Source organism: Thunnus maccoyii, chromosome 15 (genome assembly GCF_910596095.1).
Source record: "Thunnus maccoyii chromosome 15, fThuMac1.1, whole genome shotgun sequence".
NCBI lineage: Eukaryota > Metazoa > Chordata > Actinopteri > Scombriformes > Scombridae > Thunnus > Thunnus maccoyii.
Window position 1 is genome coordinate 4,296,209 of NC_056547.1, and position 17,818 is coordinate 4,314,026.

The window sequence follows — 17,818 nt, forward strand, 5'->3', positions numbered from 1 at the left end:
ATTTTTGCTGAGTATGCAACCGATGCAACCTGACCTGGACAGTAAAGGCAAATAGACGGATAGATGGATGGATCCAACAATGGTTGCTGGGAAAAAAGGTATACTGCGTAAATTTCATGCAGCTGCAATCACATGGTTAATGCTTTCTGTGGCTCGTTGGTCTAGGGGTATGATTCTCGCTTAGGGTGCGAGAGGTCCCGGGTTCAAATCCCGGACGAGCCCTGAGGTCTGGAAGGTGAATACCTCTTGTGGGTTATCTGGCTAATCTTGGAAGGTTGGAACTGTTGAGAAGCTAATACATCCTAAGAAGGGGCTCAGAGTGGAACTGCTGTATCTATGTTTTGAAGGTGGAAGGTATGCTGGGAACGTCCTCTTGGGAGGAGACTTCAATAGACGCCAGGAGCATACTGAAAGTGCTACATATCCGCTTTGTTCTCAAAATGCCTCGTGATCCCCTATGAAGAACAGGTGGAGGAGAGCATTTAGGCATTTTTGCTGAGCATGCAACCGCTGCAACCTGACCTGGAAAGTAAAGGCAAATGGACAGACAGATTGATGGATGGATCAACCAGTGGTTGCTGGGCAAAAGGTACACTGTCTACATATCACCCAGCTGCAATTGCATAGCAACTCTTTCCATGGCTCGTTGGTCTAGGGGAATGATTCTCGCTTCGGGTGCGAGAGGTCCCGGGTTCAAATCCCGGACGAGCCCAGAGGGCTGAAAGGTGAATACGTCTTGTGGATTATCTGACTAATCTTGGAAGGTTGGAACTGTTGAGAAGGTAATACGTCCTACAAAGGGGTTCACAGTGGAACTGCTGCATTTATGTTTTGAAGGTGAGAGATATGCTGGGCACGATTTCTTGGGAAGAGACTTCAGTAGATGCCAGGAACATGCTGAAAGTGCTGCATATTCACTGTCTTATCGAAATGCCTCGTGATCCCCTAAGAAGAGCAGGAGCCAGGGGAGGAAAGCATCTAGGCATTTTTACTGAGCATGCAACCGCTGCAACCTGACCTGGACAGTAAAGGCAAATAGACGGATGGATAGATGGATGGATCCAACAATGGTTGCTGGGAAAAAAGGTACACTGTGTAAATTTCATCCAGCTGCAATCGCATGTTTAAGGCTTTCTGTGCATGTTTAAGGCTTTCTGTGGCTCGTTGGTCTAGGGGTATGATTCTCGCTTTGGGTGCGAGAGGTCCCGGGTTCAAATCCCGGACGAGCCCTAAGGTCTGGAAGGTGAATACCTCTTGTGGGTTATCTAACTAATCTTAGAAGCTTGGAACTGTTGAGAATCTAAACCTTCCAAGAAGGGGTTCAGAGTGAAACTGCTGCATCTATGTTTAGAAGGTGTCAGTTGGGAGGTACGCTAGGCACGTCCTCTTGCGAGGAGACTTCAATAGGCGCCAGGAGCATAGTGAAAGTGCTGCATATCCACTTTGTTCTCAAAATGCCTTGTGATCCCCTAAGAAGAACAGGAGGAGAGCATCTAGGCATCTTTGCTGATCATTCAACCGCTGCAATCTGACCCGGAAAGTGAAAGTTGGTCTAGGGGTATGGTTCTCGCTTAGGGTGCGAGAGGTCCCAGGTTCATATCCCGGATGTGCCTAGAGAACAGGCAGGTGGCTGCCTCTTGTGGGTTATCTGACTAATCTGCTAAGACATCCTGAGAAGGAGGTGAGAGTTACTGCTGCATACTTGGCAGCTTGTCACATCCAGTGGGGAGGAGATTTCCATGGGTAACAGGAGCATAGTGAAATAGCTGCGTATCCGCTCTGTTCTTGACATGCCTTGAGATCCACTAAGAAGAGCAGGGGAAGAGAGCATTTTGGTGTTTTTGCTGAGCATGCATCCGCTGCAACCTGACCTGGAAAGTGAAGATAAAAGGACAGAGAGATGGTTGTATCAAACAGTGGTTGATGAGAAATAGTACACTTGTATATTTCACCCAGCTGCACTCGCTCAGCTGAAGGTTTCCTTGGCTGGTTGGTCTAGCGGTATGATTCTCACTTTAGGTGTAAGAGGACCCAGTTTCAAATCCTAGATGAGCCCACATCAAATCAAAGTTGCTGTATAGTTTGAAGTATTCGTGTGTGTCCACTGACAAACATTGGCACAGTGTCGTGGGTGCAGCATCTTTGTGCTATAAAACCAGGGATTTAACTGCTAAGCTGATGTTACTTGATGTATTCAAAATCAGCCAAATTTAGGTTTACATACTTGGCAACCCCTGTGGGATGGGGCACTCACTATTTAACCCATTTTAATACTGGTCATGCATTGTCAAAGGGGTGTGAACAGTGTGAGTGTGTGAACAGGTTTCAATGGTGTAATGGTCAACACTGTCTACTCTGAATCCAGTGATCCAAGTTTGAGTCTTGGTGGAACCTTTTGTGCAGTGTGCGCTATTGACCAACAAAGATAAATCACTGCACTTGGACAAAGTAAAAACAAGGGGCTGGATGAACCCTATATTAATGCTGCCACATTTTTTTCTGATTTCCAGACAATTATCACAAAGCTGAATCCAACAGTGAAGGCACAGAAAGAGTCAAGGAAAAACCCACACGTTGAAGATTACTTTTACGTCAGTCACAGACCTGAACAGCATTCGCAGCAGGGGAAATCCCATATGGGATTCTTTTAGTGGCTCGTTGGTCTAGGGGTATGATTCTCGCTTTGGGTGCGAGAGGTCCCGGGTTCAAATCCCGGACGAGCCCAGAGCGCAGTAATTGGGCTGACTCTCGTGGGTTATCTGAGTAATCTTGCAATGTTTGAACTGTTGAGAAGCTTAGACGTCCTAAGAAGGAGTTGAGAGTGCAACAGCTGAACCTACATTTTGAAGGTGGGAGGTATACTGGGCACGTCCTCTTGGGAGGAGACTTCGGTAGACACCAGGAGAAACCAGGAGCATGCTGAAAGTGCTACACATCTGCTTTGTTCTCGAAGTGCCTCGTGATCCCCTGCGAAGAACAGGAGTAGGAGAGAATCTCAGCATTTTTGCTGAGCATGCAACTGCTGCAACTTGACCTGGAAAGCGAAGACAAATAGACAGATAGATGGATGGATCAACCAGTGGTTGCTGGGAAAAAAAAAAGTACACGCCCTAAATTTCACCCAGCTGCAATCGCGTGGTCAAGCTTTCCGTGGCTCGTTGGTCTAGGAGTATGATTCTCGCTTAGGGTGCGAGAGGTCCCGGGTTCAAATCCCGGACGAGCCCAGAGGGCAGCAATGTGGCCACCTCCTGTGGGTAATCTGACTAAACTTGCAAGCTTGTAACTGTTGAGAAGCTAAGACATCCTAAGGAAGAGTTGAACTGCACCTTTATTTTGAAGGTGTCAGTTGGGAGGTATGCTTGGCACGTCCTCTTGTGGGGGGACTTCAGTAGACGACAGGAGCATACTGAAAGTGCTGAATATCCACTTTGTTTCCAAAATGCCTCATGATCCCCTAAGAGGAGCAGGAGAGGAAAGCATCTAGGCATTTTTGCTGAGTATGCAACCGATGCAACCTGACCTGGACAGTAAAGGCAAATAGACGGATAGATGGATGGATCCAACAATGGTTGCTGGGAAAAAAAGGTATACTGCGTAAATTTCATGCAGCTGCAATCACATGGTTAATGCTTTCTGTGGCTCGTTGGTCTAGGGGTATGATTCTCACTTAGGGTGCGAGAGGTCCCGGGTTCAAATCCCGGACGAGCCCTGAGGTCTGGAAGGTGAATACCTCTTGTGGGTTATCTGGCTAATCTTGGAAGGTTGGAACTGTTGAGAAGCTAATACATCCTAAGAAGGGGCTCAGAGTGGAACTGCTGTATCTATGTTTTGAAGGTGGAAGGTATGCTGGGAACGTCCTCTTGGGAGGAGACTTCAATAGACGCCAGGAGCATACTGAAAGTGCTACATATCCGCTTTGTTCTCAAAATGCCTCGTGATCCCCTATGAAGAACAGGTGGAGGAGAGCATTTAGGCATTTTTGCTGAGCATGCAACCGCTGCAACCTGACCTGGAAAGTAAAGGCAAATGGACAGACAGATTGATGGATGGATCAACCAGTGGTTGCTGGGCAAAAGGTACACTGTCTACATATCACCCAGCTGCAATTGCATAGCAACTCTTTCCATGGCTCGTTGGTCTAGGGGAATGATTCTCGCTTCGGGTGCGAGAGGTCCCGGGTTCAAATCCCGGACGAGCCCAGAGGGCTGAAAGGTGAATACGTCTTGTGGATTATCTGACTAATCTTGGAAGGTTGGAACTGTTGAGAAGGTAATACGTCCTACAAAGGGTGCTGCTTCAACAAATATAGGTACAAATACGGAGTTCTGTGCACATCCCTAGTATGTACATATCATACCAACAGGTAGAGTAGTGTAGGCTAATGTTTGCATTGACCAAACATGCTTACCATACTCATCTTGTCTCAGTGTTACAGACCCCTCTGTCCTAATCAAAGTAATACAGTTATTAGGCTACCATGTAAATATTTATGTTAAGAACTAGGTTTAAACTTTTTTTTTTTTTTTTAAAAACTTTTTTTTCATCTTGGCAGGATTGCTGATTTCAAAGGGTTCGTGAAAATGTAGGAGACAGCCAGTGCAATCAGAGTCAGGCTCTGAGATGGCTGAGGTTAGCTAATGTTAATCTGACAGTCTCTTACAAAATATTAGTACAGGGTTCTAGCTAGATTTATTTTTTCTCCTCATAGGAAGTTACAAAACTAATAATGAACTCCTATATGCACTGACTGATGATGAAAATTTGAGTACTGAGAATGATTTTTAAACGGATACTTGTAACAATCAGTTTTATTTCTGATTGACATTAATAATATAATAATTTTGTAAATCAGTAATGACCATGCATTTCCAGAATGTTCTCACCGAAACACATAAACTCATGTCAAATTTAACCATTGGAAGCTAAGAAAATGAGGTATTTATGGCTAACTATTATTATTTTGGGGATGGACTATTAGGACAACGTTCTTTTCACTAAACAGAACACACATAACTGAGTAAAAGTTAGTATTATTTGGTTAGACATGTTAAATCCATTTTCAAAGGGGAGATGAAGATGATTTTAAAGGTGCAGTGTGTGGAATTTAGTGACATCTAGAAGAATGGACTTGGCAGAAATGGAATACAATATTCATAAGTATGTTTTAATTAGTGTATAATTACCTGAAAATAAGAATCGTGTTTTCGTTACGTTAGACTGAGCCCTTTATATCTACACAAGGAGTGGGTACTCTTCCACGGAGCCCACCATGTTCCACTGTCATGTTTCTACAGTAACCCAGAACGGACAAATCAAACACTGGCTCTAGAGAGGGCTTTTCACATTTTTCTTGAGTTTTGCAGCCACCATAGGTTCTCTTACGTGCTTGGAAGGGGAAAGTTAGGGGAAGGGTATTCAGTCAGTTGCAATCTGCAACCTCACCACTAGATGCCACTAAATCTTAGATACTGGTCCTTTAAAGGAGGAACTGGTTTCAGTAGGATTCAGTAGGAAGGGAGGGCATTCCTGATGTTTCCTTCACCCAGTGAGGATAGATTTCTCTCTGTAATTTTTCCTCTGTCTACACATGTGAACTGTGAAAAACCATAAAGACAGAGCACAAATTATACGACCACCATATGGAAGTTCTCATTTGTTTTGACTGATCTCAGTGTTGCTGCTGGCAGAGGGACGGACCTCTGGCTATCATTACTATAGGGCTGGAATTTAACTCTGGCTCAGAGATGGCAATGTCCATAAATTATTTTACGGTGATGCCAATTGGTCTGTCCATGCAGAACTATGGTGCAGAGTAGGATATGTGGAAGACTGCCGGCTGCTGTAAAGTTTGTGCTGTGGATATTCTTTGTTCCCAGAAGAAGAATTGTGTTTTGGTGACTGCCTCCATCACCACCAACAGTTATCTCTGCAACTAAAAGGCACATTTATGTCAAATTAATCAATGATATTTGTTGTCATCAGAGGATGATAAATAGTATCAGTAACTTCATCATCAGATCAAAATTTCCTCTTTTTGCACCACAAAAAACAAAATTTCCTGCTTTCCAGAGCATTAAGTCTTTAGACTTTAATGACCCCCATGACTTTCCCTTTCATACAGAGGTTTCTAAGGATATTCTTTTTAATGTCAATATTAGCCAAGATCTGCTATTTAGAAATATTAATTTAACAACTTCACCAAAAGAATCAAGGCTAAATTAAGCAAATTCAGCCACTGCATCTGCACCCCAAAACCCTCAGATTCACTGCATATCAATTGGTTTTAGTAACCTGATTTAATGCAAATTTATTAGGGAATTACTGAAAGTCAAACACTTTCTTATGGGTCTAACGAGCATGCAACACTTTCAGTCTTGTTATTTTGCAGAGAAAGGATCTTATCAGCACACATTGCTTGCATTTCCCCCTGCTTTCATACTTTAAAGGATAGGTTCACAATTTTTCAAGTGTGTCTTAAAACAACAGTTAGGTGTCCATATGAACACTGAAAGAGGTTTTCCTTATTGTAATCATTCCTCCTGTTCATAATGGCTATTAAGAGATCCCCTTCAAATGTGATTTCAATGTAAGTGATGGGGGCCGAAATCCACAGTGTGTTCACACTCATTTTGTGCAAAAATGCATTTAAATGTTGATGTGAAGCTTATATGAGGCTTCAACAGTCTAAGTTAGTCATATCAAGTGGATATCTGCCACATTTACAGTCTTTTTAGCATCAAATTCCCTCTTTGTGTTTCCTCAGACTATGTTTCCTTGTTGAGCTGCAGTGGAAGTATAGTAACAAAAAGGGGGACTTTGGCACTAAAAAGACTGTAACATTGAAAGATATCTACTTGATTTGACTCATTTCGGCAACCGAAGCTTCCAATTATTATTATTATTATTTTATTTATTTGCACATTAAAAATAAAACAGCATAAAACAACACAGCAAAAGAGAAGAAACAAATTGTGCAGGTGAGATTTAGAAAACCCCTAGAGGCTTATGGGAGTAATCTCATCTCATTACACATCATAAACAGATACAAAAATAAACAAACAAACAACCACAGAATCAAAAGCAAACATAAAGTGGGCAGCACAAACCAAGCAAAGAAACAAAACTGATACAATAATGTAATTAGGTTGTGTGTGTTTTAGTGTAATGTACAAGTGTGTGTGTGTGTGTGTGTGTGTGCAAGTGAGTGTGCGTGCGCACATGAGAGTGTGTGCGCATGCTTACTGAAGTAAACTTGTGTGAAGTCAACTCCTTATGACATAGAGAGGCCAATTATAATCAGATATGATCAGTTTGAATGGTCAAGTTTGGTTCATCAGACAGGTCCTAAGCTTATATTTGAAATTCTTGAGAGAAGTAGACTGAAATGCAATTTGAATATAACTGTTCCACAGCTGAGCCCCCCTGTATCTAATAGAGAATTGACAGAGCCCGGTACGGAATATTGGGAGGTGTAAACATTTCTTGTATTATAGTTGTGTACATCTTCATTAGGCTGGAAAAATGCTTTACAAGGGAAGGGAAGCGAAGCAGACTGATGCAAAATTTTAAAAATGAAAACGCAGGTTTGGTATTTATTTATGTTGAAAATGAGCAGATTGAAGAGAGGTTCTGACTGATCAGCCCTACTGCTGAATGTAGCAATTCTGCAAAACTTTTTCTGCAAAATATAAAGCTTAAAGCTTCAGATAAAAACGCACCTGACTTGTTTTAAGATTGACTAGAAAAATTGTGAACCTGTCCTTTAAACATGATATATATGTAAATCTCAGCTGCATAATAATTGCATTTTAAGAGGAATGATTTCTATTTTTGCTGCTTATTCCTTTAAATTTTTACGTTTGATAATGTAAACATCAAAATGTCCTTATTGGGAATTTTTAACATGTGAAGAAACATTAAAAAAATGTAAAATTAACCAAACTTTGTGAACATCTGATTGTAATTATCTCTTACTGACAGATCCTGGATGTAAAAAGCAGCCGACGTTCTGTGTTTCCTAAAATATGAAGGTGTTTACTGATGTGTTTGTGCATCCACTTCTGTTTATTCCTTCATCTTTTCACACTCTGGCCTTCACTCCATTCCATTTGGAAACTTTAAGGAGGAAACTCAGGACGCTGAATTGTTGTTGATTTGGTGATGAGTTTTTCACTTGAGGCCTCGGAGAACGGATTAAGGCGTCAAAAACACAAACATGGCTGTCATTGGACCTCCAGCTGAGACTTTGAGGTAGATTCAGTACACAGGCCTCCGTGTGTCTATAAAAGACATTTATTCAGGAAAAGACAAACTGTTCTCACTAGTTTATAACAGCAACCATTATTTTCCATTTAAAGTCATTTGCTATAATGTGAGTTTCTCTGCAGCATACTTGTAATCACACTGTGAGAAAATACTATAACCAGATGTTTGTGCCTCTAAATAATGATACTCCTCAACTGGACAACATTAGAGGACTGATAAACATATGTATTGACTTTTATCTTATCTTCGAATGTTGTCCAGCTGAGGAGCATCATGTGTAGTATATATATGCTATTTGACTGTTCTGCAGTAAATTAGATTAGATTAAATTCAACTTTATTGTCATTGAACAATACAAGTACTTAACAACTAGATGCAGTGCAGAGTGCAATTTAGGCATAAAGTACTGATGTGCAGGATATAAATTACCACGAGGAGCATACAAGATATACAAGATGTAGTTATACAAATATACAATTGTGCAGTGATGAAGTATAAAGTGAAGTTGTGGTGAGTAAATAGATCAGGTTGTTAGGGTTTATTACAGTTCAGCAGAGAAGCAGCAGTAGGATAAAAGCTGTTATTCAGTGTGCTGGTTCAGGAGTGGAGGCTTCTGTGTCACCTACCTGATGGTAGTGGAGTAAACAGTCCATGATTTGAGTGTGAAATGTCTTTGATGATGCCCTTCACCCTCCACAAGCATTGTTTTTTGGCAGCTGGGTGCCATGATATGTTGGGCGGTTTTCAGCACCCACTGAATGGCTGTAAGACGTTGTTTTTACTCCTCATTAATGTATTTCCACCATCAGAAACTCCTGTAGAGCAAATTGTGCGTTAAAATAGATACACTTTTAGTTTGGACTGACTCTAACAGACTCGCTACAGAGTGCTGAAGTCATGACATCACTTCCCATTTAGCCTCCATCCACTAACTTCTGTAACTCCACACAATCTCTCATTCAGCGTTTTTTTTCATCGGTCTGTGTGAAATAATGAAGAGTGTTCCTGGAGTTTACTTTCCATATTCTCAGACCACGCGGCTCCATTACAGCAGCTGCTATCATTTAAACTTTTGTGATTATTAACAAAGTTAACCAACATTTTTGTTGCGTGCATAGAAAAAACTACAGCTCCAATTAAAAGACCTACAAATGCCGCAGTGTAGGTACTTCTGTCACCGTAACTTGGTTTTGTCCATATCCAAAAAACTCCCCGGCGCTTTTTTTCATTGTTGCTGTTTGTAGCGGTAATCTGTGCTCTGTGAAGACTTGTACAGCATTCGCTCCTCTCTGTCCTGTTGTTGTTAAAGACATGTCTGAACTCACCATGACCGCTCTTTGCACTCATGGACTCGTCTCCTCTGTCAAGCGGTGACGTTTAGCCTGCGAATATCTAGGACTCTAGGAAACTATGTCCATTAAAGGCTGCTAAAAAAACATAAAAGGTGAATAAACAATGATATTAGATGGTTTTTCAGAAGTCCAGCATACTTATCTAGACATATGAAGTGAGAAATTTGATATACTGTTGAGAAAGCTTCTGTTCAAAGCCAGATTTTTACTTATTAGCAGAGTTACACATGTTAATGAGATTTTTAATGAGGTTTTCTTACTTCTGGAACAGAACCAGAAAGTTCCGATTTGACTTCGGTTCTCTAGAAGCTGAGCCTCTCTTAATACAGAATACACCAAGTATGGACTTGCAAATTTGGGAGTTTGAACTTGGCAAGTTCAACTTGAGTGTACAAACCTTAACTGAAATGAGGTGATATCTGTACACATAGAACCCCAGAGGTAGCGCTGTTGTTCTGTCCAGTAAAAACATGAAGCTTCACTTTACATTCAGATAAACTAATGCGGCAGCTACAATTGTTAGAGTTTATCTGTGAGACCAACATTTATCTTCCAAAAGGAATTATATAATTCACCAAAATGCTGTGAGACATCAGAGCCAGCTGCAGAGATCAGCTGGTTGGTGCAAAATGCATTCTGGGATACTTGGCTGCCTGAAGTCCACACAGTCAGCTCACGATGTATCCTCAATAAAACATGCAGAGCAAGAACACTTCCGGTCATTTGGACCTGTGCTTGGCTGGATGTGGACTTTAATTGTGACTGATGATGTTTCACAAGAACACAATACAGACAAGAACGCAGATTGAGAAAGGCCTTCAGACTGGAAGAAACTCATTAGCGTAGCAACATTAAGACTACAAACAACCCATAATGCAACACTCTCTGCAGCAGCCAGTGTTGCAGCGGTACTCTCTCCATTCAAAAAGAATATCTGATGTTATGAACAACAATTGACTAGTCCTCAAATGTAAGATGGTGTATAAATCTAAATCAAACTGGATGGTAAGATGTAAGTTTTGGCTTGCAGTCAAAGTCTGGATGTTTATTTGCTTGTTTAGAGAAACAACCGTCACTGCAGCGTGTTTATAACGGAAAATATCTTCACATACACGTATATACTGTATGTTCTCAGACTTATATCTACATCCAGCCTTCAGCTTAAAGTGTTTGTTATGAGTTTATGAGGTAATCAGAAGAAAACTGCTGCCGTCTGTCAAACACTCAGAGCCAAAGAGCCTTGGTTAAGTTTTTAAAGACATTTCCTGAATGGGTGTTCATAAAAAGATAATGCTCCTAATTACCAGCTTGTTAAAACGATAAACAGTAAACAGCTCTTAAAGGGGATGAGGGGAGTTTTTGGCCCCAAGGTAAATAAAATTCTTGCCATACAATGTTCTGCGGAGTCGAATTTCATCCACAGAGAGCACAAATGGTTTCTGTGAAAATCCTGTTCAAGTTTCAAATTTTGAGTTTCCTTTTACTGTCAAATGGACAAATACATATTTAAATCTGACAAACAAGAGTTATACTGCATTTCCTGTGTTTTTCTCTCAGTGACCACTGAGAACTCTAAATCTGATCCACGCTGGTGTAAATCCAAACTACAAGTTGTTTTGAGACCGACTATTTGTTTTTGCTCCTGAGGGTTGTAAACTGTGGACTTTAAAGCTTTGAGGAGGTCTGAGAGAACCATGAAGCTGCCATAGTCAACATCGAAAGTTAGAAATATCTCCAAAACGTCTCCAAACTTTTTTACAAAATGACATAAGCAACAGTCCTTCTTTATGATCAAAGATCCTGCAGACAAATGATTTAAAGTGATACCCTGCAATACATGTAAGAGCCAATTTGGCACATGTTTAGGCTATAATTTATTCGTTACAGTTACAGAAATACAACATCAACTCTGTAATGGACGAGGCTTTATGTAACTTCACAGACATTTTCATTCAATGTTTTCCCTGCTTCCTAACTCAAAACTAAGATACTCTGCAGACTAAGTGACCTAGGAACACGGAACGTGGTAAAACGGCCTCTATACCACACATATATGAAAAGGAGGCTGTTTGTAATTTCAGCTTGAATTCAGTCGGTCACAGTGGATTCTCACAGACTAGTCAGAAGTTCCCACCACTAAAAAATATCAAAATTTCACTCATGCACTACCACCCACTTCTGCACGCTTGTTATGTTCCAAACACACGTGTTCACCAAAGTATGATGAAATACACTGCTTCTGTTTTGATTTATCACCACTCGTCCAAGAAAAGAGCTCTTACTTTTATAGTTTTGGTAAGTATGAATATATTGAATCCTTTAGTTCTTGTTTGTCAAAGAATAAAAAACACTGAAGGGAATACTGTCAACAAAATGGAGAAATCATTGTTAAGTGTCGTCTTGGGCCCGCTGTAAGAATTTTTTGTCGTTTTTGTTTGACTTTTTGTGGGTAGCCTCCCTAAACTCGAAGGAGAGGTTCACAATTTTTCACGTCTCACAACTAAAAGTCTGTGGAAAACACTTCAACCATACATTTTGTCCGTATCTGTCTAGGAAAATGTATGCCTGACTCTTTTCTTTATGTGTTTTCACATAAACGTCCTTCAGGTCATTTCACAGGCTTATGATATGATGTGAATCTGTCCAAAAACTGAAGTATTTGAGTCCTCTCAGAGTCATGATGATGACTGGAAAGAGTTGTAAAGAGAAAGAGACGCAGGTGTTAAACTGATAATCCTCTGCAGTCTGTCTCTTATTAAAGTTTTGTCTCCATCTTTTACCTTCGGTGCTTTCTGCTGTCGAGTTTCTGCACTAAACTTCTCCTGTCAGTCAAATATTATGGGGGTGACTGTATTATGTATTATGACTCTTGTATTTTTAGTGTTCATGGTGAATCATCAGCGTATTTTATTCTTTGCTCTTTTTGTTTTTTTGATTCTTACTTTACTCTGCTGTGTTTTGTCCACCTCCAACTCTGTCTCCTAGAAATGAGGTTTATGTTCTACTAAACTGCAACGACAAATATGTTCTGAAGGAAATGTGATGCCACCAGAATTACGTTTTCTGTCAACATAATGAGAAAATGTTAATTAACGTATCTGGCAAGATGCAAAAATATGTTGAAATGTTCAGTGACGATGTATTTCTTTTTTTTCCCCAAAAATATCTGATCTTGCTGTACAATATCCACCGGTAGTGACTACAGCATGATTCAGTTTTTTCATTGTTATGTATTGATTCCTCCCTGGGGACTGGAAATAATGGATGTCTCTTTGATTGTGGGTATCAGGAGCTTGCTAGCTTGTGGGTAAGCCATAGAGATGTCTTCCAGCAACTAATGCTAGCTTGGAGCCTTGGTACAAGAGATGTTGTAGACCAGACGTATGTTCGTTCAAGTATTGATTGACAGCTGTGAGATCCCACCCCCTGACTTTAGTCTTCTCTGATTGGTTAGGAAGGGCGAGACTCGCTTAAAATACTTTAGAAGGGAAATTTTCTATGCTGCTGCCAGATTGTCCAAAGAGCCTGAGGCACAGAAGTCTTTGACAACATCTCCTCACATTAAGATATGCTTTGGATACATTTCAACTGAAACGTTTAGGAAAACACTTACAGACTGTAGCTTAAAGATTCGTGAAAAATCCCGTCATGGTTTAATACAGAAAGTCTGCAATGACTTGAAGCTCAACATGTTCATTAACCAACTCTGTCTCTTAGAAATTATGTTCATACACAACAAAATTGTTTTCCTAATTACGTTGCCTTGACAAACGTAATTGCTGCCTGGATTCTGTTCACAGATAATTTATGGAATGAATTAAACCACATTTATATATCTCTCTGAAGTCAGAGGGAGGAAGTTGGGTGGATGAGGAGCATACGAGATGCAGGAGGGTTTAGGCAACAGAAACACTTTGTTTCAGGTTAGTGAAAGATGCTGGTGTGGCTTAAATGTTAATAAACTTTTTGAGCTTCCAGTCACTGCAGACAGTTTTCTGTACTAAACAGACCAAAATCATTCTCTAACTTTAACCAAGTGTTGCCAGAGTCTAAACACAACCAGAAAACTGTTTAATAGAGATGTAGTTTCTACTAGCAGATATTGTGCAGCAAGCCCAGATATTTTGTTGAAGAAAATCGAATTCAGCAGCGTTACATTTCTAGCTAAACACATTTGCTTTTGCAGTTTAGTTGTATATGAATTTAATGTCTAGGAGACGGAGTTAGAGTTATAAACATTTAAGTGAAACCACCATCTTTCACTAACAGTAACCAAAGTGCTTTTGTTGTATGAACCTAAACACACACAGGACTCAGGATGTGAAGCTCACTCTCTGCTGTCAACATCCACCATCTACCCCGACCTCTGACCTCTGACCTACCACTGCAGAAAGATAGAACATGACCAAGGCAGCGATTAAGGTTTGTGCACATAATGTAATAATGAAAAATATTTAGTAATACATAAATGTATTTTTTAGGAGACCGGGTTGCCACCAACAGCTGGCCTCCACAGTTCAGCATTTCACTGCTTATGTGAGTGAAAATTAGAGTTTGTGAATGTGACAAATTATTTGGCTGAACTAGAGTGACTGACAAACACAAAATTGAGTGTGTAGTGTGAACGTGGAGTCATAATCTGTGATAATATTAGCAAGCTAGGCTAACTAGCTTCTACTTTCCAGGTTGAAGATGAGCTAACCAGCTTGTTAGCCTTTACATTTGTTTTTTAGTTGTTTTTGTTTCATCTCCTGTGTTTTATTTCCTACTTGGAAGGACAATGAAAGTACACTAAAATGTTCTTGTCTCTCATCTCTCTTCTCTGTTAAGTGTGTTAATGTTACACTGTCCTGTACTGCAATGGTCTGTGTATTTGTTTTGTATTTGAAGTTTATTTTATAAAGAGGAATGAACAATGAAACAAAGAAACAAAGATAGTATACAAGTGTTTAAATCCAATGACAAAAAAGCCAAAAAAAGAAGACTTTTTCATTTCCATAGTCAAAAATGGTAGATATAAACTTAAAATTAGCCTTTATTTTCGTGCTTTGTTTGTAAAAAATGTAACTAAAATAACTCAAACTATAAAACAGCTGCTTTATCGTCCTCTGAAACTTAACAACTCCCACTTTCAAACATTTTCTTGCTGTTACTCTCATCTGATGTACAAACAAGAAAAGTAAAAGTATATTAGTCCAATTACAAAAAGAAAATGGCAGTGCTTTCTGTCTTTCTTTCTTTGTAAACTAAGAAATGAAACTAAAGAAACTCAAAAACTATAAAACTTTAGCATTTCCAGAAACCAGACAAATTAAATAATGTCCTTTTTTCTGTTTTGTTTTCTTGCATTTTCTTATTTGATGTACAGACAAGAAAAAGGGAAAATGACATTTTTATATACTTTTCAAATAATTCTTTTTCATTAAAAAAACAGTTTCTAAAATTAATCTTTCCTAAAATGTACACAGACTTAAATAAATACTAAATATCAGCTGTCTCGACTGTAAAAGAAATTCAAGATGATATAAATGTTTTGGCACAGTAGTTTTGTCTTTAATAATCTTCCATAAAACATAAAGTGCATCAGAGAAAGGAAGAGAGCGAATGGTCGAGAGACAAAGAGAGTGAGTTCTCTCTCTCCAGGGGCTGTCATCAGCTGCAGATTTAAGAGCTGCCGAGTCTCCAAGTCGTCACACAGACGTCCTGAAGAGGAGAACAATCAATACAGAAAACCAGACAGAGATGTACACACCATGACCTCATCGCACACACACACACACACACACACACACACACAGACACACACAGAGTTAGGATATGACATCATGCTTGAGATTAGTAATCAAGTCATTGATGATTTTCCCTGGCAGTCACTTCACTGCGTGTGTGTGTGTGTGTGTGTGTGTGTGTGTGTGATATTCTCCCATCTGCAGTTTATTTAAATTAAATTATTTCGATTTTGTCCTTAGACATTTTAGTTACACTGAAGCTCTGTAACACTTTCTTCATCCCTTTGTGTAGATTTTCCTCTTCACATCGAGGTCAGCTACAGAGCCGTGACCTCTGAACTTCAGTTTATTGCTCAAAGACAGACAGTTGATGCCTGGTCATCATGTCTGACTCTACACATTGCAGTTTTTTTTTCATGATTGGTTACCTGCACACGTCCACATCTTCAAAACTCTTCAACACAACAGCAACAATTATGGACCAAACTGTGACACATTTATATTGTTTTCACACAAAAAGCATTCAGTGACTACAGTCTTCAAATTTCCTGAGTACTTTTCTCACTCAAACACAACAAAACAACAAAACTCAGCTGCAGCACATTTTACACATTTACATCTTAACATCAAAACTTCATACAGACAGCAATCTGCCAAATCATAATCACGCTGAAATACATCTATATTCAACCAGAAAACAAGACAAAGTATCAGAAATAAAGTCCACTGAAAGCTTTCCTGCTGCATTTTTATGACTCGTTCCTGTAGATACACTGTAGTGTGTTCTATAAAGAGCTACATCTTACTGTATTTACGCAATATACACATATCTGACACTATCGAACATTAAAAAACAACATATGCATAATAAAAAAAAGTGATGTGACTTCACAGACGGCCATGAAAAGATCATCATGTGTTGCCTGTTGTTAGTGTTTTTATCTCAGTGTGTCTGATTGATACATGACTTGTTGTGTTCATGCTGGAAGGATTTGCTTGTGTGTGTGTAAAATGTGCTGCTGTCCCCCGCAGTGTAAAGACTTCTGAAGATGTGGACTCAGTACTTAACGGTGCATCTAACCAATCATAAAAATAACTGTAATGAAGATATTTTCATTTTGTGAGATTTTGAAAACTGAAACTCTGTTGTAAAAATTGAGCCAAAGAAATGTAAAACACTGTGTGTCTCATGTCTGTCGCTTTTCAGTGATTCTGTTGATATTTGAATGTTCTTCAGTGTTCTTTCCGTCAGTTTTCAGCTGCAGCAGCAGGATGAACTGCAGTGTTTCTCTGCATGCTCTGTCGCCCTCTAGCTGCTCAAAGAACCAACAGCATGAAGGAAAAATCCACCTTAAAATTGAAGAACAAAGGACTTATAAGTACTAAACAGTGGTTTAAAGTTCTTCAAGGAGGAGTAAATTCTCGTTTCTTTGCTAACTTTGATCATTTTCACTGCAGCAAATTTCCAGTTTAATAAATAATCAGCAAAAGACAACAAAATAAAACATTTGATGATGAATTTACAGTCTAGTTGAAAAAGCTCACAGAGGGTTAAATTGATGAATGTGATCATTATTGTCTTTTATTAGGTAGATATCACTTAGGCTGACGAATCATGATTTTTTTTTTATGAATGCATTTTTATTTTAAAAGCTGTGAAGAATCCCAAATATGTCTCCATTTGAAATTGTTGGGGAAGAGACTGAACAGGGGTTATGGCTTGAAAATATAAAAAAGAAATTTTTAAAGTAATTTAAGTAGCTTGAACATAAAGATATCAGTGTTGAAAGTGAAGGAAAAAGTTTCATAGAGAATACATTTAAAACTACAGGAATAAAACTGATATTATAACATTATTTCTGTCTCTGATCTGTTTGCTCCTTTACCTGCAGCAACACGTAACATCCGTTTTTACGACCGTGAACTTTAATCCACACCACCTCGCTGAGCTCCAGACTGTTAAACTTTTAAACTTTAAAACTTTACAGCTCCACAGTTAGCTGCTGACAATGAGAGTCTGAAGGCCTCAGGACTCAAACTTAAGTAGATGGCAGTTAAACTGTCCAGCTTCACCTGAGAGAGAGCTGAAGGGTTAAACAGAGTCCAGGGTATTTATCATTAAATTTTAGACTTACAGGTGCAGTGTGTAGAATTTAGTGGCATCTAGCAGACGCCACTAGATTATATTACTAATAATATTACTTATTTTTATTTTCCAATTAACTAATTTTAATTGTATTTAAACATGTCTTTTTTTATATAATGTATTGTGTTTCTTTTACATTTTGTCTTGATTCCTTTTATGTTTTATGTAAAGCACTTTGTATTGCCTAGTTGTTGAAATGTGCTATACAGATAAACTTGCTTTGCCTCGATGTGTCAGTTTTTACTTTTTAACTGAAAATCAGCTGATCAGACTGCCAAACCTCTCTGAGACTGAGGACATTGGACTTCTTTAATTTTCAGCATACT

The 17,818-nt window shown here is 39.3% G+C and overlaps 7 non-coding genes across 7 annotated transcripts; all 7 read left to right on the forward strand.

The window, feature by feature from the left end:
• The first annotated feature begins 150 nt into the window (after positions 1-150).
• Positions 151-222, forward strand: trnap-agg. The gene has a single exon. It is a non-coding gene; the product is annotated as a tRNA-Pro (tRNA).
• A 418-nt stretch (positions 223-640) lies between these two features.
• trnap-cgg lies at positions 641-712 on the forward strand. Its single transcript has one exon. It is a non-coding gene; the product is annotated as a tRNA-Pro (tRNA).
• A 446-nt stretch (positions 713-1,158) lies between these two features.
• On the forward strand, positions 1,159-1,230 carry trnap-ugg. Its single transcript has one exon. It is a non-coding gene; the product is annotated as a tRNA-Pro (tRNA).
• Positions 1,231-2,652: 1,422 nt separating this feature from the next.
• On the forward strand, positions 2,653-2,724 carry trnap-ugg. Its single transcript has one exon. It is a non-coding gene; the product is annotated as a tRNA-Pro (tRNA).
• A 428-nt stretch (positions 2,725-3,152) lies between these two features.
• trnap-agg lies at positions 3,153-3,224 on the forward strand. Its single transcript has one exon. It is a non-coding gene; the product is annotated as a tRNA-Pro (tRNA).
• A 413-nt stretch (positions 3,225-3,637) lies between these two features.
• On the forward strand, positions 3,638-3,709 carry trnap-agg. The gene has a single exon. It is a non-coding gene; the product is annotated as a tRNA-Pro (tRNA).
• Positions 3,710-4,127: 418 nt separating this feature from the next.
• On the forward strand, positions 4,128-4,199 carry trnap-cgg. The gene has a single exon. It is a non-coding gene; the product is annotated as a tRNA-Pro (tRNA).
• The last annotated feature ends 13,619 nt before the right edge of the window (positions 4,200-17,818 follow it).